The 24,622-nt window shown below is 42.5% G+C and overlaps 1 protein-coding gene across 2 annotated transcripts in view; it reads right to left on the bottom strand.

Annotated features, from left to right (window-relative positions):
- TNFRSF17 (TNF receptor superfamily member 17) overlaps window positions 1-24,622 on the bottom strand; it is a 49,212-nt gene that overhangs the window by 7,595 nt on the left and 16,995 nt on the right. The window contains exons 3-6 of one of the 2 annotated variants that reach the window (XM_050967783.1): window positions 15,247-15,437; window positions 12,613-12,746; window positions 5,734-5,892; window positions 5,317-5,394 (exon numbers count right to left, since the gene is read on the bottom strand). The gene's annotated coding sequence lies outside the window, so the exon portion shown is untranslated. The remainder of the gene's footprint in view (window positions 1-5,316; window positions 5,395-5,733; window positions 5,893-12,612; window positions 12,747-15,246; window positions 15,438-24,622) is intronic. The other variant, XM_050967784.1, reaches the window with a different exon arrangement.

Below are 24,622 nucleotides of genomic sequence, written 5' to 3'. Positions count from 1 at the left end.
AACTTTGTTCGTAAGTGCGAATTTGCGTAAGTTGGGTCTTGCGTAACCCAGGGAGCATCTGTAGTCCACTCTGTAATAGTATGCTACATTGCATTAAACTGTTCTGCCAGTAGGTGGTGTTATGTGCTCCATAATTTAACTGAGCATATAATATACCCAGGGCTGGCACTAGCAATTTCGCCACCCCAAGCACAGCGGCACGCCGCGGGGGGGGCGCTCTGCTGCTCGCCGGTCCCGCGGCTCTGGTGGACCTCCTGCAGGCGTGCCTGCGGATGCTCCACCGGAGCCGCGGGACCAGCGGACCCTCCGCAGGCACGCCTGCGGGAGGTCCACCGGAGCCACCTGCCGCCCTCCCGGCAACCAGCAGAGCGACCCCTGCGGCATGCCACCCCAAGCATGTGCTTGGCGCGCTGTGGCCTGGGGCCGGCCCTGAATATACCTGACAGCACATTAAAGATGTATCTCTCTGGGGTGGAAGTTCTGTAACCAATCCATATCTGGTACATCACACAAACAATCTGGTGCTGCCATCTTTTTCTTAACCAGAACTATGGATTAGGCCCAAGGACAGGTTGAAGGGTTAATTATCCCTTCTCAATACATTTCTTCAATGGCTTGTAAGCCTGTTTCCTCTTTGCTTCTAGTAAATGATGAGATGGCTGTTTAATGGGCCTGTTTTCTCCAGGATCTGTCTTGTGCTGGACCAGTGCTGTACAACCTATATTGTGCTGGACACAGTGCTGTACAATTACTTCTGATTCTAAACCACAAAGTCTTGTAGGCCATTCTGCTTCTCATTTATGTACAGCTAGGCTAGAACAAGTCCTGTAGAAACTCTGAACGCTCACCTTTTCCTCCTTCTGCTTATTTTTCTTCTGTACCAATATTTACTAGATCCACTCATTCACAGCTTTCCCTTTTTTTTTTTTTTTTTACTATTTGCAGAAACATTCATCAAATGGACAGGAGTCTGTTCCTGCTTCAAATCCACAAGAACTTTGGCAGCAAAGGTTCCCTCAAGGACCCAGGTCTTAAAGTAGGTCTTGATAAACCCCCTATCTTTCCTGTGCTGTAATAAAGCTACCACATCATGTAGCTGTTATGATTAGGGCCCTGAGAAAAACTCTAGAATTTTTTTTAGAAAATTAACGACAGTGGCACTGGTAAAGTCGCGATTTTCACAGGCTATCCACAGAATGCAGTCAGCGAAAGGACACTGCTGCATTCCTTTGCATAAAATTGACATCTCTCCCTGCAAACTATTACAATTACTCTGGTGACTGCAGATTTTTTCCTCCCTCTTTTCCTTTCTCCTGCCTAGTGCCCCCCTGTCCGCCAAGCTGTCAGCAGCTGGTTTTAAGGGAGGCTGCTTGGAACATGAACAGCTGCAGCCTCATCATGTATGTGGAAGCATACCCGGCCTTCAAGTCCACTTGTAACTGCCATGCCCACATGGTGTTATTGTCCAAACTCAAACAAAAACAACAAAAACAGTTCCTCCAACCACCCTGGGCGACAATTCCTGTGGAATTTCCCCCTTTTCCTTTCTAGTGTCCACTGCCTCCCTTCCCAGGCCACTCTGGCTGTCCTGCTGATAGTGCTTCAGAGTTTTCTTTTCAGGTTCCCACTGCCTCCTCTCCTAGGAGACTCTGGCAGTTCTAGCTCTCCAGAGCTCCCTATTCCAAGGAGCAGACAGTGAGAGCCTCATGTCTACTCTCTCTACCCCTTATATGCCCAAATCTCAGCCACGCTTTCCCTCACCAGGTCTCTTCTTCTCTAGGCCTAGATGCCCTCTTTCAAAGCTTGTTTGGGTCAGCTGATGAGGCACAGGTGCACTGGCCCTGCTCCCTTTTGAAGGGCCAGTGTCACCCTGTGACACTTGCCCTCCTCCCCCACCAAATTGCTGCAATTTTTTCTAACAGTGAGGAGGCAGAAGTAGGTATCTACATGCAGGGGCAGCTCCAGGTACCAGCACGCCAAGTGCGTGCTTGGGGCGGCAAGCCGCGGGGGGCGATCTGCTGGTCGCCATTAGGGCGGCAGGCAGGCTGCCTTCGGCGGCATGCCTGTGGAGGGTCCGCTGGTCCCACGGCTTCAGCGGACCTCCCGCAGGCGTGCCGTTGAATCCGCGGGACCAGGGACCTCCCGCAGGCAAGCCGCCGAGGGCAGCCTGCCTGCTGTGCTTGGGGCGGCAAAATATCTAGAGCTGCCCCTGTCTACATGTGCCATTCATGCTCAGTATGGCTCAGTGTGCACAGAGGTATCATGTAGGAGCAGCAGTTTCAGAAAGACTTGGCAGTTACTGTGCACTTCCAGATCCCTGCTGAGGCCACAGCTGTTTGTATTCCAAGCAGCAGCACCTCTGCCTCACATAATACCAGCCGCTAAGTCTACAGCAAGTAAGCCAGCTTTGTATTCTGGCAGGCAGGCACCAAGTGGGAGAAGCCATAAAGGATGAAGTCTGCAGCCTCTGGAGTAAATCACAGCAGTTTGGGGCAATCACTTGGAACTCCTGCTCCAGCTTGATGCTGCCACATGCCATAAGCACAAGACCAGCATGCAGGGATACCTGCTTCTGCCTCCTCCATTGGAACAATCATTATATTGGGCAAATTTTTACAATTTCCGTTCAGTCTGTGACACTGATTTTCTCAGGGCCCTTAGAGGGAGGACAAACTTGTTCATTGCAAACCAACTGCCTATAAATAATTTGCTTCACCTGGGCCACATCTTTAAAGGTAGTTCCCACACTGAATTTGTAGGACACCTTTCCTAGCATTTATTACACAGTTATTAGGCATAATTAAATCCATAATGAAATTAGCTCATCTACAATCTCAGCTTCCAGACTTTTTCAAATTCTGGAGATTTAATTTTTAAGCCCAATTTTCTCAATTTTGAATGAGTGCAGTCACTATCTCCATTTGAGATCAATTAGAGAGCTCAGTTTTGGATCTTTTGTTCCCAAGCATGGTTAGCAAGTCTGGTGTAATAGCTGTCAAGTTTGAGTCAGAGTCCACTATTCCGGTGCATTTCACATATTCTGTTATACTTTTAATAGCTAAATTCTCATTATTGTTTTTTAACTGCCTGAAGGGTTAAAATCCATGTGCATTTTATATAACAACCTGGTATATGGATCGTGCCAGCTCTTTCTCAGACCCAAAGTCCAGAGTTTGGTCAAAAGACCAGAGGCCTAGCAAACAGTGATTAGGCAAGAGAAAGCTGGGGTAAACAGACAGTCTTGTTTTTGCTAAAATAGGCCTGGTCAGCAAATTGCCAGTGTTAGAGCTAAGAACTAAATAATTGTGTCTTATTCAGAGTTGCAAATTATCAAAGGATCCCTGTTCCTATTGTGTCAGTCTCTTGTGTTGGGAACGTTCTTCCCACAGATCCAACCTTGAGTTTATGAAAAGTTGGCACGTCAGTATCAGCTTTGGCATCCTTCTACCTCCCTTCCCAGGGACCAATGCCTGCCTTAAGACAAAAAGGGACAATCTTTATTGCTATATACTTTCACTGGTTTTTTTTGCTTTAACCCCTAGGAATGTACCTCTTGGACAATCAAAGGAGTTGCTCCATTCCTATGGACCCCAAATCAGAATTCAACATATATATTTTATACTAATAACATTTTATCAAAGTATTAATTAAATGTTAACTTGCTAACTTGAGACCATGGGCGTAGACATTATGTAACCTTTTAACCACTGGCTAATGTGCTATCTTGTCTTGCTGCAAAACCTATCCCGGGGTGTGAAACTACCTACCCCGTCACTTTCCCTGCCCATGGAAAATCTATATATTCTGTTGTAATCAATTGATTGGCAGTGTCTCTGAGCCTAATAAGCAAGGTGACATTCCGCCAGCACTGTGTGTAATAAACTCCTATGCTTGGTCTCTACACGGTGTGGATTTATGTCCTTCACTGCCCAAACCCAAACAAAAACTGTCAACGCAATCATTATACCTCCAAGCTTGGGCCCTTCATCTTGATGACCCCCTTTCCCAACTTCAGTGAGATTTCATCCAATCTCTAGCATTATATTATTAATATTTTTGTAAATGAATACAGTTATCTACAAGAGCGGACACTAGTGTTTTATCCCTTAGGCTAGTGTTTCCCAAATTTGGGATGCCACTTGTTTAGGAAAAGCCTCTGGCGAGCCAGGCTGGTTTGTTTACCTGCCGCGTCCGCAGGTTCGGCCAATCGCTGCTCCCACTGGCCGCAGTTCGCTGCTCCCACTGGCTGCAGTTCGCTGCTCCAGGTCAATGGGAGCTGCTGGAAGTGGCAGCCAGTATGTCCCTCGGTCTGCGCCACTTCCAGCAGCACCCATTGGCCGGAAGCGGCGAACCACGGCCAGTGGGAACCACAATCGGCTGGACCTGCAGACGCGGCAGATAAACAAACCAGCCCGGCCCGCCAGGGGATTTCCCTTAACAAGCAGCATCCCAAGTTTGGGAAATGCTGCCTGAGCCTGTTTTATCTTGAAAAACTTGTAGGTCTGAACAATTTAAAAAAAATTAAAATGACAAGATTACAAGGGTACCGCCCCCACATTACTGTGAGTTGATCCAAATAGCTCCATTACCTCTTTTTGGGCTCATCTACACTAAAAACTATTAAGTCAGAGAACACAATTACAACACAGTTGTCCCTGAATCTGGTACAACACAGATAAAATGTAAAAAGTTGGATAGTGCCTAACCATAGCCCAGAACTAAGTTAGAAGTCCAAGAATTTATCCTGGTTACAGGAACGCATATAGGTCCAATCTACACTACAGCATTTAACAGTGCTGTACCTGTTATCTCCTGACTTGTTAATAATTGTACTGCAGATGGTGTCTTATCTGAAGTTCATACCCTGAGGTCCTAACTCAGTTTTCACTCAGGCAAAGTCTCATTGTCTGAATAGAAGATCTGGATGAGTAAGGAGTACAGGAACAGACCTAGGGTCTAGAGCCATTTCTTTTCTATGTTCAGTGATTGCCAGCTTTATCTGAAGGATCAAAAATAGACACCGTGTAGAATCAAGCACGTGAGTTTATTACACACAGTGCTGGTGGAGTGTCACTTTGCTTATTAGGCTCAGAGACACTGCAGAACAATAAATTACAATAGATTATATAGGGTGCTCATTGGACAGAGAGAAGCGATGAGGATGGGTTTTCCCAAGCCCCTGATTAGGTTCTAGCAGCAAGACAAGATAAGTACAATAAGCCAATGGGTCTAAAAGATTACATAATGGCTACACCCATGGCCCAAATTAACATATTGCTGACACACAGATAATTACCCCCAAACTATGTCTATTACAGTGTATAGGTTAAATCCCAACTTGGGGGTCCAGGGGAATAAGGTATCCGCTCTCCCGGTTGACCAACAGGTACATTCCTGAAGATTTAAAGCAAAAAAGCAGTAATTAGTGTTTAACAATAACAATTGTTTATAATTACCTTTGCATTTCTGTGGGCTAGGAATAGCATACATCTGTGAGGGGAGTGTGTCATAACTTAAGTCAATTATATTAGGCCTCTCCCTGAACTCTCTGGGATCTGAGGGGTATTGTACCACTATCTCCTCCCTGCATTAAGAGTAACTGTGAGGCCTTTCTCAGTGCTTCATGGGTCTATAACTCACACTAAGTATGCCCAATTACATTCAGAGTTATGCTGACTCCACTCACTGACTTGAAACACATAAGGTTATCTGTTTACCCCAGCTTTCTCTTACCTAAGTATTGTTCTCTGTTAGCTGGCCCCCATGGCCCAGCCGAGCTGTGGACTTCAGGCCTACATGAAAAGTTCTTAGCAAAAACTGCAGTTAAGATCTTACATCAACAGCAAATGGATTTTGGCCCTTCATTATTCAATTCCTGCTGTTCTGTGTAAGCTGTAGATAAACAGAAAATTCATTTTACTTATAGGGTTCTTTTAAATCTCTGTAAGTAGATTCTCTTTTTCAATCCTACAATGATTTCTACCACAATATCTTCAAAACCCCATGTTCTATTAGAAAATTATGAATATATTAATAATCTACACATATTATTTTTTTCAAATTGCATTGGAATGTGGTAATGCAGTTTTAACATTTGATTTTCTGATTAAAAGGCTTCTAGAGATTGATAACAGCAAATCCTGCTGTCAATAAAATGAATCCCTTCTTACAAAATTTGTAAGAGCATATTCATAATGCAAATATTTCCATTTCAATATAAAGTTACATTTACTAATTTGTAGTTTCTTGATCTATTTTTTAAATAAAGCTTATAACTCAAACAGTCTTTTCTTGCCAGAGTAGTTTTCCATTTTTAAGCTTTAATTAATCAAAAAAGGACATTCAGGCAGTGTATATTCTAGTATTTGAAATTACTACCACTATTTTTCACCTCCAACTTAACAATAGTTAAGAGAAATGATACTGTATAGTGCAGGAGCAGCTTTTAAATTTAATATGTATAAGAAAAGAATTACCTGGCATGATTAAGGTTCTTTGGTTCCTTTCATGGCTAAACCATGACCTCCTGTGAGAAGGGCTGTGGAAAGGCAAAATTTAGATGGAAAACTCAGTAACCTTGAGGTTATGGAGTTTCTGCAGCATTGTCCTACCACGGTCAGGATACAGATAGAGCAAGAGAGTAGTCATCAGTGGTTCACAGTCAAGCTGAAAGGGCATATCAAGTGGGGTCCCACAGGAATCAGTTCTGGGTCTGGTTCTTTTCAATATCTTCATCAATGATTTAGATAATGGCATAGAGAGTACACGTATAAAGTTTGCAGATGATACCAAGCTGGGAGGGGTTTCAAGTGCTTTGGAGGATAGGATTAACATTCAAAATGATCTGGACAAACTGAAGAAATGGTCTGAAGTAAATAGGATGAAATTCAATAAGGACAAATGCAAAGTATTCCACTTAGGAAGGAACAATCAGTTGTACACATACAAAATGGGAAATGATGGTTTAGAAAGGAGCACTGCAGAAAGGGATCTGGGGTCATAGCGGATCACAAGCTAAATATGAGTAAACAGTGTAATGCTGTTGCAAAAAAATCAAACATCATTCTGGAATGTGTTAGCAGGAGCAGGAGTGTTGTAAAGCAAGACACGAGAAGTAATTTTTCTGCTCTACTCTGCTCTGATTAGGCCTCAACTGGAGTATTGTGTCCAGTTCTGGGTGCCACGTTTCTGGAAAGATGTGGGCAAATTGGAGATAGTCCGGAGGAGAGCAACTAAAATGATTAAAGGTCTAGAAAACATGACCTATGATGGAAAACTGAAAAAAAAAATGGGTTTATTTAGTCTGCAGAAGAGAAGACTGAGAGGGGACATAATAGTTTTCAAGTGCATAAAAAGTTGTTATAAAGAGGAGGGAGAAAAAATGTTCTCTTTAACCTCTGAGAATAAGACAAGAAGCAATGGGCTTAAATTGCAGCAAGGGTGGTTTTGGTTGGACACTAGGAAAAACTTCCTTTCAGGGTAGTTAAGCATTAGAATAAATTGTCTAGGAAGGTTGTGGAAACTCCGTCACTGGAGATTTTTAAAAACATATTAGATAAACACCTGTCAGCGATGGTCTAGATAATACTTAGTCCTGGCATGAGTATGGGAACTAGACTAGATGACCGCTTGAGTCCCATTAAGTCCTACAATTCTATGATTCTACAGTGTCTGTTGAGGAAATGGGAGATCAAAGGCCATTGTGACATCGGAGAAACATAGACTGTTTCCAGAAATCCCATGGAATCCTGAGGAAGCAAATCTGTGCACCTGCAGTTTGGAGATGACAAAGGATCTGCCAGGATACCCACAGAGGTGAAAGTTAAGATGTCCTGCTGACCTTCTCAGTACAGGACATCATGCCACTTGAGCTGTCAAAGTTCTGGATCAATGGACCACAGGGCAATGGTGGTGGGCTGAAGGCTTCACACTAGATAATGCTGTCAAAATCCCTTTGACATTAGTGGAAGTTCAGCACATCATCATTACTGACTCTTTCAGGACTGGTCTTTCTTGAGTAAGTGAGCTCAACTATGAAAACCCTTAATACTCTAAGACAAAGAGAAGAAAACAAAAAAAGAGGGCAAAGCTCTTTGAACAGAAGTGGTATGTTAGCCACAGTGTGGATCTCTATTACATATTCTGCACTCATTCATACATGAAATTCCTGTTGATTTCACTGAACGTTCCATACATGAAACAAATACAAATAAAGGTACTGTTGGCAGGTGTACATATTATATACATATAAGACAGATACAGAAAGAGAAATCCAAGAAAATAGCATTCAGTGTTTCCTTGTAATAGTACTTCTATTTTTTTTTTGTTAGTTCTTTTTTTACCCAGCATCTCTTCTTCCAGTTCTAAACTGGAGTACTATTATATATTCATCATCTTGACTTTCATCCACATTTAAATGTTTAAAATTAAATATAAAAAATCCTCAATAAACTAGCAATATAAGGCAAGCAGGGCCGGCACTTCCATTTAGGCGACCTAGGCAGTCGCCTAGGGCATCAGGATTTGAGGGGGTGGCAATTCGGTGGCAGGGGGTCCTTCCACCCTCCGAGTCTTCGGCTTCAATTCAGCGGCAGGGGTGATCCTTCTGCGCTCCCGGTCTTCGGGGCACTTCAGCGGAGGGTCCCGGAGCTAATGAAGGACCCGCCGCAGAATTGCCGCCGAAGACCCGGAATGCGGAAGGACCCCCCGCCGCCGAATTGCTGCCGACCGGGAGCGTGGAAGGACCCCCGCCTAGGGCACCAAAAACCCTGGAGCCGCTCCTGAAGGCAAGCCACATTGAAAATATCTGCCTGATGTCACTATGACATGAAATGAATGATTAGAATCCTGGGCTTATTTGAAGCCAAGCTGATCCTTTTGCGTCATTTAATTTCACTTTCTTTTGGCTTCAGAATGAGGAGATAAAAAATATTATCAGAAAATAGCATAATTTCAGAGCATATTATTATGTCTGAGACAGTGAGGGACAAATGAATGTTATTTTTCTGTGAAATTCTCAGCACATGGCAATTCGCAAACAAGTTACCTTCGGCAGAATATTCTAAATAAAATTAGTCTCTGTATCCAAGGTCTTTAATATACTGTATTGTGCAGTGTTAGTTCTGCATTTGCCATAATAGATCAGGTGCACAGACTTAAGTCTTTTCATTAGGGCTATTTATCAATTAACAATTCATTAAATATACATGAAAGGATAAAGCCTACAGAAGAGGGAAACTGGATGGCTCAAGAGATTGGTAAAAAGTTATAGAAACTTTCAATCAGAGGCTACTGATATCTAATTCAAATCTGTCTTCAGTTTGCTAAAGTTGTAAAAGCATTGAGCCAAACTCATCCCTGCTTTAACTCCTGATGTATGTCAGCTTATATCAAGGAAGAATTTGGGCGATCATTGTTAACTATTGTCCAGGAGTCAGTCTGAATGAAACATTAGTGGCTCTGTTTGCAAACTTTATCCACAATCTCAAAATACACCTCTACCCTGATATAACGCAGTCCTTGGGAGACAAAAAATCTCACCACATTATAGGTGAGACTGCATTATATCAAACTTGCTTTGCCCCCGCCCTCTCCAGAGACCCCCATTGTTATACCAATTATATTAGACCAGTAAAAACCAGCAGGATCTTATTAAAGGGGACAAGACAAAGATGCCACATTTATTATGATAACAATTTGATTTATGACTAATAACTAATATCTTAATTCTTATACACACACACATATTATACCTAATACCTATACACACACACCCATATTCATCAGGTGTTCTGCAGCTGCTGCATAGTTACCAGTCCTGAAGATAGCTTAAGTTCATGGCTTGATTTTGCAGCTTGGGTTCGTAGCTTGTGGCGGCTAACTGGCCAGGAAAGCCAGGCACAAGGCCGAGCTGGATCTCTGTTGGGCAGGCACCGATGTTCTTCCATGTTGGCAGCAGAATGTTACCCAGAGTCTCTCATCTCACCCTTCTTTTTTTATAGGCTTTTAGTTTGGATTCAAAGTCTATAGGTCTTGCTGTGTCAAGCTGCCTCTGGGTTTAGATTGATCACCCACCAATTGCAGGAGTGACTTTCAGCCTTGAACCTGGCTTTGATCTTCCTTCTGTTGTTCTGTTGTCCTTTTCTTTTTAGGGTGGATGCTTCTTACTTTGTTTAGGGCTGTTGTCTAGGTCTTCAGCCATTGGTATTTGAACTTTATCTCATCAGGACAGGCTGGGGCTGGAGGTTGATTCCGTCATCCATACATACCTCATTCACACATCTAAACTAAACTAATAAAATTACAGCAGGGCTTGCAAAAATGAAGGTTGGAGGAAGCTTTTACAAAATGGAGTGAGTGTTTTAAAATGGGGTTTGAATTACAATATGGAACAGAAGTTACAGTGTAGGCGAGTGTAGTGAATGGTGAATAGAAGTTACATTAATAAAGTGAACAATTAAAAACAATTTCATTTATCAGTTCTACACCATCCCTAATCACCCCCAGGATCCCATCCCCTACCTAATCCCCCTGTCCCCTGACTGCTCCAAACCCATCCACCCCTCCTCACCCCCTGACAGGCACTCACCGGCAGCAGCGGAAAGTGGAGCAGCCCAGCCCCAGTCCACTCTACCCTGCCAGCTCCCAGCCACGGTGCTCCGCTTCACGCCATCAGTGAGTGCGGGAAGGTTGGGGAAAGGATGTTCACCCCCGCACTCACCTGCACCGGGAAGCAGAGCAATGCGGCCCCAGCGTGCTCCGCTTTCCTTGCCCCGGCCCCAGCCGTGTCGCTGGGAGGCAGCTGGGGAAAGGTCCTGCACTCACCTGCGGTGGGAAACAGAGTGCCATGGCTGGGAGCTGGTGGAGTGGAGCTGGCTGGGGCTGGGCTGCTCCGCTTCCCGCCGTCGGTGAGTGCAGAGAGGTTGGGGAAAGGATGCCCTCCCACACTCATCTGCGGCTGGAGGCGGAGCAACATGGCCCCAGCCTGCTCCGTTTTCCTTGCTCTGGCCCCAGCCATGTCACTGGGGGGTGGCTGGGGAAAGGTCCTGCACTCACCTGCTCAGTGGGAAGTGGAGCGCCATGGCTGGGAGCTGGTGGAGTGGAGCTGGCTGGGGCTAGGCTTCTCCGCTTCCCGCCGCTGGTGAGTAGGGGAAAGGACGCCCTCTGCACTCACTGGTGGCAGGAAGCGGAGCGACATGGCCCCAGCCCGCTCCACTCTACTACCTCCCAGCTGTGGCGCTCCGCTTCCCACCGCAGATGACTGTGGGGTGGTTGGGGAAAAGACGCCCCCCCCACCCCATACTCATCCGCAGCGGGAAGCACAGTGCTTCAGCTGGGAGCTAGTGGAGTGGAGCGGGCTGGGGCTGGGCTGCTCTGCTTCTGCTGCTGCTGGTGAGTGTGTGGGGGATCCCTTCCTCCAAGCCCCCTCCCCTGAGCAATGCAGCTCGGCCGGGCCGAGGGAAGCAGAGCAGGCTGTTCCCGTCCCTGCTAATTCCTCGGGCCACTCTGGGACTGGGAGGCCCCCAAAGTGCCCTTCCATAGCTCATGCTCCCCAGACCCTGGGGGGGAAGCCCCTGACCACCCAGAGACCGTCTGCCCCTTATCAAACCCCTCGGCCCCAGCCTGGTCTGGCACCCTTAACATGCTGCTCAGAGCAGCATGTCAGAGCTTTACTGCTTTGTATGCAAACCCGTGTTCTATCGGGTCGCGTTATATCAGGGTAGAGGTGTAGCTGTGTTTCTGCCATATTGCTTAGAAATAGTTACATATAAAACAAACTCCTAACATGCTTCCTAGAGACTAAGCTTAACAGACTAACCTCCTGCCTAAAGAAGTTTATTTCACCCCAAACGTCTTCTGCAACCCTGGTTGAGATCCCATTTTCATTCACGTTAAATACAGTTGGGGCCAGCTCCAGCTTTTCTCCCGCCCCAAGTAGCAAAAAACAAAACAAAACAAAACAAAGAGTGGTGGCACTTCAGCGGCAGCCCAATCGCGCTGCTTCTCCTGTGGCAGTTCGGTGGTGGGTCCTCCCTCTCTTCCTCTTTGGCAGTAATTCAGCAGCAGCTCCAAGAGGAAGAGAGGGAATGAGGGACCCACCGCCAAATTCCCACCGAGGACTCGGATGTGCCGCCCTTTTGAATTGGCTGCCCCAAGCACCTGCTTTCTATGCTGGTGCCTGGAGCCGGCCCTGAATACACTGCTCATTTACTTCCTAGACACAGGATGACAGAGTGTCTTCTCTGTTCCCCAAATACAGTCCACCAGACCTTATGAATGTATTTCAAGAAAAGGGTCTCTTCCCTTGCTCTGCACACTTCCTTATTGATTTCATATCACTCTATTGACTTCCCATGTAAGTGTGCCACCACTTATAATCCTGATTTTACATGCTGACAGAGAGACAGGCAAATAAACATCTTTTGGCTGACAGGAAACCTATTTCTCCACCTCTGCTGTGATAGAGAATCTAAGAACATATTTTCAGTGTACATACATAGCTCCTTACATAGTTTTAATACATACATTTCACAGGACACTGAAGATCAGTATGACCCTGGATTTCATTTAAGATCCCATATGATACTATTTGGTGAACCAACATATACATACCAGAATCAGGATATTTTTGTAACCCCCTTGCCAGCTGGCACCCAGAGGTTCAGAAAACCATGGCACCACCGAAGAACTGCTGGCACAGTGTTCCCTGGAGCACCAGATGGCTCTGTGGATGGCTCTTCAATGACCTGTGTGAAATAAGTTGGTGAATCTCAGTCCAGTTCCAAGGGTGTGGATATGTTTATCACAAACATCCCTCCCATAGTATATTAGTTGGCACCCTGATTAGTAATGTCAGTGAAAAGGTCAGTGGCTGAATGGGCATGGAGACTGAACTACTCTCTCACCAGTAAAGATGATCCGTTCAGAACAAAGTTGCAGAGCATTGACAAGGCAGTGTGGGAAACCTGCAGTTGCAAGAGCCTATGATGTACTTGTTTTGTAAATAAATAGGAACCCTGGTTCAAGAAAGGATAATAGGACTAAAGTGTCTGCTTAAATGTAAGCATGTTCTTAAATGTTGTCTTGAATATGACTGGACTTAAGCATGTGTTTTAGTGCTTTCCTGAATTCAATTATCAGAGGGGTAGCCGTGTTAGTCTGGATCTGTAAAAGCAGCAAAGAATCCTGTGGCACCTTATAGACTAACAGATGTTTTGGAGCATGAGCTTTCGTGGGTGAATACCCACTGCATCCGACTAAGTGGGTATTCACCCACGAAAGCTCATGCTCCAAAACGTCTGTTAGTCTATAAAGTGCCACAGGATTCTTTGCTGCTTTTACTGAATTCAATTGTGAGATGTGTGGGACAGTGACTTTAACAGCGGGCACTATATAAATCAACTGTAATAGAACTAGACAATAGAGATAAACAATATTTGTCTTTTGTCTTATCCTGTGTTGCAGCTTTCTTTTGTAGCTTTCTTTTTACAATTGTTTTTGGCTTTACTTACATCAGCACATCTGGTATCACTAAATATTAGTCATTAGTTCCTTTCCACAGTAGCTCTTTGCAGCATGTTCTAACATAGCATCACACACATAAGTGAATAGGGTTTTAACAGGACCACATCCTGCAGTCTTTACTCTGGCAAAATTCCTGTGAAATCATTAGCCCTCAAATGGCAAACTCTTAAATTGTATTCACACCTGCCATGTGCTTTTTTACATATTTTAGCAAATGTGGTCCAAGGAAACCACATAAAATTTAGCATAATAGATGAATGAGCACAGTTCCTTAACCACAGTTTCACACTTTTGTTCATACTTTGGAGGGGGTAGGGAAATAGCAATTGTGAAAGTATTTTTCTTTGTTTTAGCTGCTTTTCTTGTAGTTTTCACACACATTCTAACAGTTAGGTACAACGTCAATGGCTTTCCTTTCAAGACTGAAGAGAGTGTATACAATTACTCTGACTGAGCATTAAGCTCTTTAACAGTCTTCAAAAAGATTTCACTAAATACACGGATGATATCTGCCTGATATTCAGTCATTATACATCTCTAACATTATGTAGAAAAAGTAAGAGTTAGGTTCAGATTGTCAACACTAGTGAAGGTTTTTGGTGGAAGAATGTAACCCAATGGTATCACATGATAACTGGAAATCAAAAATAGGCAATGTAGAAAATAGAATTATGTTTGAATTTATATACAATATTTAATACATTCTGTAAAATATTAAGTGCTTATTATGAAGAAAGAAATAGGCTCAAAGCACACCATCTGCTGATGAAAAATATTAAACAAAACACCAAGCATGTCATTTAAAACAAAAATCTTCAGAAGACTCTGATGGAAGCAGAGGTGCACATACAACTTATGCATATACACTCATTCAAATTCTAACCTTAGGTCTGAATTCCAGCCATCAAGTGTACATGCTCCAGAAGTCATTAGTTATAATTAATTTTAGAAGGGCCTCTTGGAAACAGCAATAAAACAAAATGCACATGAGGTGGTATACAACATCAGGCTCTGATTCAGCAGAGATCTTCAGTGGTAGTAGCTTTATTTTGAAAATACTGGCCTTACCTTGTCTGTGCCATTGCGAACACTGAGGATATAATGTATGTGTGGTGAGGAATGATGGACAGTATTTGTTCATGTCCTAGCTACTATGTGAGAAAAGTGGAAGTAGCCTTCCAATAAGGAGATGTGGTTACTGTGTGCTCCCCTCCAGAAGTAGGGTAAAAAAGATTCTAGAGTGAAATGAAACTGGCCAACACAGCAAAAACATTCTTGCTTTTACCCTCTGCACATCAGATTGCTGCAGTCAGTATTAGTAGTACTGCTGTGGGATTACTATTCCTTTGGGGATCATATTTATTTGCCAGATAAATCGGTTTAGTATTAACAACTACATCTATTTTACATTATTAGCGTTATCAGTCAGTAAGTGTTGGGACTCTGATTCTTCTCCTATGGGTAAATTCAGGCCTGTGCAGACCACCATCACAAGGCTTATGCACTACTGAAGAGCTACTTAAGCTTGTTCTGAAGGTTTAAATGATGCATAGGCCATGTACTGGCTTCTGCAAAGGGGTGAATTTCACTCCTCACAAACAATATCTCTAACACATCCGATTTTGTTTCTGAGTTATGGTATGAGATGATAGGGAAGTCAATAGAGTTACACAAAAGACTGAAGAATTAATTTGGGCCAATATATTAAAAAAAAATCCTTACCTGCAAATCAAAGTGTAGGTGTTTGAAATTGAAGTCAGTGAAGTTTCACTGAAGCAACACTGGTGTAACCAACTTTGAAATCTCCTAATTCAGCTTCTCTGAACAATACAATTCTGGGAAGTCATGTTATATGGTGTGATCTTTCAGTGAAGCCAAGTGGAGGAAATATTTAATATTAATATTCAGCTTTCCTATGGAGGAAATATTTAATATTATTAGTCAGAAAAGTATCATAGATAAATACACCAAAAAAGGAAGAAGCAAAGCAATCACCTTTTTTGTAAAGAATAAAATTTACACTAAAAATATTTCGGAAACTCTTGTAGGCTGACTCAAGAGTGACACCCAGTGACAATTAATTATACTTTATGAAATTGTTTCTTTCATCTTGTTAGGAAGTTGTTACATTTTACCTCTGAACAATTTACCCTTCCTAGAATTGGCAAACGATATGTCACTGGCTTAAGAAAATCAAGCATAGTGGAAATTTTACCATGCTGTCAAGTGTAATGGCAATTTAATTAACAGCATTTCAAGAAACAACTAATTCTTCCTTTTTTGAGATGCAAGAAGAAAAGTGTATTTGGGGGAATTAGATTAAAATTTTATTTATTCCCCTACTGTCAGAAGAACATGGGGTTTTCCACCTTATTTATTATTTATTTACTGGAGAAGCAAAATACAGTGTTAACCCTTGACATCCTAGTACTGCTAGGATTCCAATCTATCTAACATTAATCAAACTAAAAGAGAGGTTTGTACATAAACATTCTGGTAGCACTCTGAATGCAATCTATTTCATGTCAGAATAGGGTAAATGGACAGCATTGCCATCCCACTTGAAATGCAAGACACACAATATGGATGTTGTTCTTACTTAGCCAATTGGAATGTACAAATGTAATTCAAAGCTGAATTTCGGCCATTAACTTATTGTTTAGAGCCTCTTCAGATCATTAGGCCAGCCAAAAAAATCTTGCCTTACTCCATCACTGCAGATGATTAAAAAGAAAGGGATTGCAAAATCTGCATTGCAAAAGGCATAATTAGGCCTATATTATTGCATCATTGGAAAGCACACCTACAGATACTGGAGAGTGTCTGTTACAGCTATCCCCCTATTCCATTTTGTTTCTTACAGCTGTTCCCATACTCCATTTTGTTTTTGTTCTCCTCCTGTGGCCGCCCTTCCCTGGCTGTTAAGTTGTTTACCAGGGCCACTGCCCTTCTCAAAGGGAGGGCCCCTTAAGTTGTTTAACAAGAGCCATTGCCCTTCTCAAAGGGATGGCCACTTGTGCTGTGTGCTAAATGGGACCACTGCCCTGTTCAAAGGGTTAGTCCTGTTATCACCTCGTTGAACCTGGGCTCGGTGTAGGGCAGGCAATGTCCAGAGCTGCAAGACCTATTGTGTTTTTAAGACCCTGGGCATGAGTCATAGGACTCATGTGCTTTTGAGTCACCTATTGCACAGGACTCTGCCCAGACATGTTTCTGTGCTTAACCTGCAGTTTTTCCCTGTGCCTCCTCCCCTGTGACAGAGGGAGCCTATCAGGATTACTGGCGGGAAACTGCCTGAGTTTGCCTTTAAAAACAGACATTTTTGAAACAAACATCAGAAAGGTTCCTGCATTGCTGCCTGGTCTGATCAGCCAGGGGTTTTGGGGGGTCCTTTCTCCGCTCTCATTTTATTTTTTGAGCATACCCCTGGTTTTTTAAACCCCCCCACACGAAGAACGAATTGCTACCTGAGAGATCTCCTGATTATTGAGACTGTACCGAGCCCTCTTTGCTTCTTCTGATGTTGCTGCTGCTTCTGCCTTTGCTGCTGCCTTGGGGACTGGTAAGAATCCCTCTGTGAAACTTTCCCTACTTTTATTTTATTAATTTAGCTGCTGGCTCTGTTTCCCCAGCACACAGACTCAAGCTAAACCTTGGTCTGTGTCTTAAAACCTCTCTTAAACTCCGCGGTGCTATGCCGCTAAAAATAAGTTTGTGCCCCTGCTAAGCTCTGCTCCTGTGGGCTTTGCCTGGGGGCTCCCTGCTTTCAGCTGTATTCATTGCTGCAGCCACCATCCCTTGGCTTTCTTGGGAGCTGGATCCTGGGCACACACCACTCTGCCCTTTGTGACTTCCCCATAGCATAAGGTGCACCATAGGTTTTGTTTTTTCAGTTTAATAAGTCATAGTTTGTTAAGATTGTAGAGCTTGTAAGTTCACCTGCCTTGTTATAGTTTACTGTTTTGTTGCTCTGTATAGTTGCTTGTTATAGTTTTGCTCAGAATTGTGATATTTGTTGTTTTGCCTAGTCGTTGGTTAAGATAGATAAGGTTTTTGCTGCTTAAATTCGTCTTCCCGCTGTCCCGATCTCTCCCTGAACTTTCCCGTGTCTGTTTTTCCCCCGATCCAATCTCCCCCGTGTACTTCTCCGTGTCTATAGATAAGGTTTTTGCTGCTTAAATTCGTCTCCCCCCTGTCCTGATCTCTCCCTGAACCTTCCCGTGTCTGTTTTTCCCCCGCTCCAATCCCCCCTCTGTGTACTTCTCCGTGTCTATAGATAAGGTTTTTGCTGCTTAAATTCGACTTCCCGCTGTCCTGATCTCTCCCTGAACTTTCCCGTGTGTTCTTCCCCCGCTCCAATCTCCCCCTCTGTGTGCTTCTCCGTGTCTCCCTGTTATAACCCTTTGCTGCTTTTCCCCCCGCATCTGCACTCCCTCCGAACTTCCCAACTCCTTGCTGCTTCCGCCCCCCGTCTGCATTACCCTCTGAACTTCCCAAACCCCTTGCTGCTTCTCCCCCTGTATAACTTCCCAAACCCTTTGCTGCTTTTTCCCCCGCATCTGCAGTCTCTCCGAACTTCCCAACTCCTTAATGCTTTCCCCCCCCGCGTCTGCATCACCCTCTGAACTTCCCAAACCCCTTGCTGCTTCTCCCCCTGTGAAACTTCCCAAACCCTTTGCCGCTTTTTTTTCCCTTTGTTTTTGGTGTCCGCTTGTTGCTTAAACCTCTCTCTACCCCTTCTTTACACTTCTCCACTGCCCCTCCCCTACCGAAGATCACCATCACACTGCTCCATTGTCCTTACCCTGCAGGGCTTCAGAGTCTCTCGCTGCTTCCAGCCGCACTCTCCTCTCATCAGTTGCCACTAATCATTCACTCCCCCCTCTCCTGTTCCTTGCAGATTATCTGCTATCCTAGCCTCACAAATTAAGTCAATACTTTTCTTTTATACCATTACATTGCATAATTTCACTTATCACCCATATTGTATTATTGCACTGTGATTCACATTTTACTTGTAATTATAACACCCCATTGGTTGCTTCCACTTTTCTGATATACTTTGTATTTGCATTGATACCATTGTGTTACATTGTGTATAAGGCCACTAACCACCTAATACATTCTATCTAAGATTGTTGACCATTTTATATAGAAGCTACCGTTTTATTTTGCATTTCTTTTGATACGCTTATTGACTGTACTGTATCCCATTGTGCTGAACCCCACTTACTGTACCCCACTGTTAGAACTCCCTGCACTGTTCAGTAAGAACCCCCCCCATCATTGTCTATTGTAAACACCCTATACACCCCCATCCCATCGTACTTCATTGTTAAATTCCCACCACTTCCTTTTTCCTTTAATAAAGAAATTATTTGGCACCCCACCTGTGTGGTAATTGCTCCCCAAGATCCCATATACCTGCAGGCAGGGACAGAGAGGATTCTGTTTTTTAAATAAAACATGGAATGAAGAAAATAACTATTGAGACTTAAATAAAAAACTCTTTTACACTGACATCTTTATGAAACCATTAGAAGAAAATCAAACAATACTGATGTGTTCTGGAACAGTTTACAAGAAAGGTGATACTGATATTTATAAATCAGAAATATTACAGTTGTTGAAAAAGGGACAAAGCTAAAGGCGGGGGGTGGAGGGGGTGTTAAAGGAAAGCAGCCACTGTGTTACAGAAAACAGTAAACCCCTTTCAACTTGAGTGTGTGGTGGGGAAAGATTATAATAGAGGGACTCATTAGCACTACAAAAAGTAATTTTCCCTCTGTTGATATTCACCCCTTCTTGTCAACTGTTAGGGTGGATGTGGCCCATTCCCAACTGAATTGGCCTTGTTAGCACTGACCCCACACTTGGTAAGGCAACTCCCATCTTTTCATGTGCTGTATATTTATACTTGCTTACTGTATTCTCCACTCCATGCATCTGATGAAGTGGGTTATATCCCAGGAAAGCTTATGCCCAAATAAATTTGTTAGTCTCTATGGTGCCACAAGGACTCCTCATTGTTTTTACAGATACAGACTAACACGGCTACCCCTCTGAAACCTGTCACCATGCAAGGCACTGAATTTAGCCGTATGAAGTGGAAATCCATCAACTTCATGAAAAAACTTGTGCAGATACAGACAGACATCATCTTTCTTTCCAAATGCAAACAGATGGACATCATACCAAAAGGACTAAAAGTAAAAAATCCATTACAATCAACATACCACACAGACTATGGTGAGAGATTGTGTTACAAACTGTCAAAGAAACTCTGGAACCACCTGATCAACATCCTGTACAGCAAACAGTAAAAGACCAAGAATGAGCTCTCAAAACTGGAGACTCTCATAAAAAAACAACTTCCACACAAACTTCCTTGTGGCTGGACTTTACAAAAACTAGACAAGCCATTTACAACACACTAAACTATCTAAACTCCAGGGTGGATTTGATTTAAACAATAATTTAAATCACTAGTCACGAAGACTCAATTTAATCATGGATTTCTACATAAAAGTGCATTCCTGTTGGTCATTATAATCTTAATTCTTATTCTTCATAACTCAGAGATAGATGTAGATTTCATTTTTAGAAGGTACACCCTATACATTTTTAAATGATTTATTTTGAAAACTTTTCAGACTAGTTTTACAGTTAGATCAGAAAATGAATGATTGTTTATTTCATTTACCAAAGGTAATTGAAGCAGATAGTTATGGAGTCATTGGGAGGTGATCTCCAATTCAACAGGTTAATCATTAATCTTTGGAGGATTTTCTTGCCATGCAGTATTAGGCTACGTCCAGACTACCCGCCATATCGGCGGGTTAAAATCGATTGCTCGGGGATCGATATATCGCGTCTCATCTAGACGCGATATATCAATCCCCGAGCGCGCTTATATCAATTCTGGAACTCCATCAACCCCAACGGAGTTCCGGAATCGACAGGGAGAGCCGCGAACATCGATCCCGCGCGGTGTGGACGGGTGAGTAATCCGATCTTAGATATTCGACTTCAGCTACGTTATTCACGTAGCTGAAGTTGCGTATCTAAGATCGATTTCCCCCCCATAGTGTGGACCAGCCCTTAGGGGGAGAATATCACCAGGCCTTGCATTTCTTTGTTATACTGTTTGCATTTGCATGCATGCCTGTCTTACCCACAGTGAGAGGAACTTCATTAAAATATTCCCAAACTGGGTCTCTTTTATGGCCTGCTGCCGTTACAGGCTCTCTTCTAGTGAGAGAATGGTATGGTTGATCTCAAATCAATGAAGGCTACACTCAGAAAGACCTCAAGACTTCTGGAATATGCTGCTCAAACAGTTTCACTTTTATTTCTACTGCCTGTCCCTCCCTTTTCACATTTATCTCCAGATTTCTTCTCCTTGTCCAGATCTATTCCATCCCCAACAATCTTCTATTCATTGAACTTTTTGAAACTTTGCACTTTTACAGAGAGGTAAGGGATTGACTCTGAGTACACAAATTTGCAGAGTGACAATATGATTGAGGTTTGTTATTTCTCACCTCTACATTTCTTTATTTAAAAACATTTTTGCTGTTAACAAGCATGTTATCTCTGGAGACACAAATCCACAATCTGAGAACTGCAAAACTAAGCATCGCTGATGGTATCTTCTGGACTGAGCACTAAGTCCCACTGGGTAGATAGAAAGATTAACCTAAATAATCTATACAGAAGCCCCTGGAACCCCATAACATTGGATCCCTAATCCATGAACTATTGGAACTCATTTACAAACCTTTTCTTAAACATTACATGAATATATTGTCTCATACTATAGAATTAGAATTTATAATTTCTATTCCATGATGAACTATCTTTGAGCTATAATGTTTCTTAATTAAAACTACCTTAAAATAGATTTTTTCCTCAATATACTCCATTGTAGAGCTTTTAAAAAGGCTTTTCCTATTGTCAGTGACTTTGCAAATATACTGAGTTACAACAATGCAAACGAACTATTGTGTATTAGCATTCTACCATTTTGAGAATATATTTTCTACAGTTAGACATGAAAAAAGCCTTTACAGATTTATAGTTCTCAAGTGTATAAAATGCATTCAAATGTTCTGTCATTTTTTCTGTAATGAACTATGAGGATGGCCATCTTCATACTTCATTCTAAAGTATGGCCAGAGGTCCTGGAGTGGCACATTTCATTGGCAGAACATAAGTAGCAACATGACTGTACTGCATATGACATTTCTTCTTAGTGCGCACATTTGCAAGCCTTGATCTAATTTTATGATCATTGGTTTGTTTTGACATCTGGAAAGGCTTAGCACTGGCAAAAATCCCAGTGTTAGTGCCCATTTTAATTCACTGGGTAGGATGAAACTGGAATTTTTTTCTGTATTTATCAACCGATTCCACCTCAGTCCAGACTCTTGTTTCCAATTCCAGTTCATGTTGTTGTGGCTGTAGTTCCACTGATGCTGAAAGAACTTAGTCATATGACAAGGGTGAGGAGAATTTAGTCTTTAAGTGTGAAAAGAAGCTATTGAGAGTTTCAACCCTGAGATAATAGGAATATATTTCTGCCATATAAACTGTGAATGGACAATCCAAAAGAATAACAGCATATTATATCAGCAGTTACACATGCAGGCTGAAATTCACCCCTGCACAGAGAAACAACTTGAGGCCTATGCAACACGTAGGCCCTCAAAAATAGGGCCCTGTGTGAGCCCTCTATATGAAGGTGAACTTCACCCATACTATACCAGCATTAGATTCTGTAAATCTAACTGTAGAGGGTACCCAGGAATACAGCCCCATGTAATTCCCATCATTATAGCAGTCCTAAAAGCTAGGTAAGTTTGGCATACAAACAGTAAAAGCTTCAGTGTTTCTCCTTCTCCCTAATGATTACCACATTTTCTGTGGCCTTTTTAGCAAAGCTTTGTGGAAGACGGGAGATGCCACATACAGTAATATCATGAAAAGCCTTAAAACTGTCTTGAATAAATAACAGAGGGGTAGCTGCGTTAGTCTGGATCTGTAAAAGCAGCAAAGAGTTCTGTGGCACCTTATAGACTAACAAACATATTGGAGCATGAGCTTTCATGGGTGAATACCCACTTCGTCTGATGCATGTTTTTTTGATTAAATAAGTGTTTTTAGAAATCTCACTTCCTTTATCAAGAACCATGTGTTTCTTAATTCTGTGGTTTGGAGTAGAGGGGTGAATTGTATCTTGTGGAGAGAGGGGGCACACTTTGGTTATAAACAAGGAAAGAAGACTGTAAAGGATTTTGCATGTTAATTAACTTTTACGTACAAGAAAGAACAATGCCCTTCCTTAAGCACAGCACTGTATAATATATGTCATGCAGGATTCAGTGAGATCAAGAGCAACAGGATTTCACCTGTTTGGCTCAGCACATTTTAACTGGGCCTGTCTACACTTGAACCATTACACTGGTACAGCTGCAATGCCTCAGCTGCTCCGCTGTAGTGCTTCGGTGTAGACACTACGTATGCTGACGGGAGGGGTTCTCCCACTGGCGTAGATAATCCACCTCCCCGAGAGGCAGTACTTAGGTTGAAGGAAGAATTCTTCCCTCAACCTAGCGCTGTCTACGGGGCTAGATCAGCTTAACTATGTTGCTTGGGTCTGTGAATTTTTCATACCTCTGAATGAAGTAGCTGGGTCGACCTAACTTTTTAGTGTAGACCAGGCCTTAGAGCACTGCTTCCAAGAGAATGATGTTGTTGTTTACAATGTTGCTACATCTGGTACTTCAAAAAAGATTAAAGACCAAAACAACTAGACACAGAAATGTTCTTTAAACATAGTAATTAAAATACCAATGGTGCAAACACTTGTTAGCTAAACATCAGAAAACTTCCTGCAATCATTACACTGAAAGCTTATTTAACTAGGAATTGAATTACAGAAAACAATAGTGGAAAAAGCAGTGTTCATAGATTGTAAACTCTGTGGGTCACAGACCATCTTTTCATGTATCTATAAAGAGCCATGTACACCAATAGTATTATACTTTATCAGAACAATGAATAATACAGTAGTTGTGCCAAATAAATTTGGATTGAGTTGTACTTGGTAGAAGCCTATTAAACCATATTTTTCTGATAGTTACAATAGTGTCTTCAGAATATACACTTTAATTTGAAAAAAAAAAGTTATTGGGCCTGTGGTTTCAAAGATAATCTTCCATGCATTGCTTCCAGATGATGATAAAAGAGACACCTGGATAGATATTATGAGTGGCATCATCATCATGAACACTAGCATGAAAAGACTGAGATGACCCACTTCTAGTTAATCCAGGAAGTTTATGTGCTTTTACAGTCATTTTTGTAGAAGACTATTATCTTGCATTGTGAATTAATATTCGAGTTGCTCCATTATATACTAAAAAAATTAATCCTATGCCTTCTACATGCTAAACATCTTTTTGAGATGCTAAAATTTAGCTTCACTTTCATTTAATTTGATTTCTAACAGACTTCACTTAATCTGTCATGGGATTTTCCTTAAAACTATTGGGGCTCAGCCCTGATAGACCTGGGGCATCACTCCAATACTGACTTTCAGCCAGACCCCTGTCCACAGACTTGAACACAGCTGCATACTTCCTTCCTGAAAGAGAAATACAGCTACATTTTTAAATAAGAAGCACCAGTACAGTTGTTAGCATAAACATTCTTGTGCTGGTTTGTTTTAACTAGTTCCTTTTTAACATTCTATTCTACTAATCCAATTACTTTCACTCTGAGACATGTATGTGCTTCTGCTTAAAGGAAGAGAAAACTAATAAACTCAGGACAGATTTTTGGTGCGTTAAATATTGATAACTGTCCCTTTGAGTAGACAGGATTTTCTGTTCAAAGGTTCAAATAGAAATATAAAAACATAAGAATGGCCGTACCGGGTCAGACTAAAGGTCCATCTAGCCCAGTATCTGTCTACCGACAGTGGCCAATGCCAGGTGCCCCAGAGGGAGTGAACCTAACAGGCAATGATCAAGTGATCTCTCTCCCGCCATCCATCTCCATCCTCTGACGAACAGAGGCTAGGGACACCATTCCT

This window comes from Gopherus flavomarginatus, chromosome 9 (assembly GCF_025201925.1).
Source record: "Gopherus flavomarginatus isolate rGopFla2 chromosome 9, rGopFla2.mat.asm, whole genome shotgun sequence".
NCBI lineage: Eukaryota > Metazoa > Chordata > Testudines > Testudinidae > Gopherus > Gopherus flavomarginatus.
Note: the sequence above shows the minus strand (reverse complement) of the source record. Positions and strands in the feature narration are given on the sequence as shown.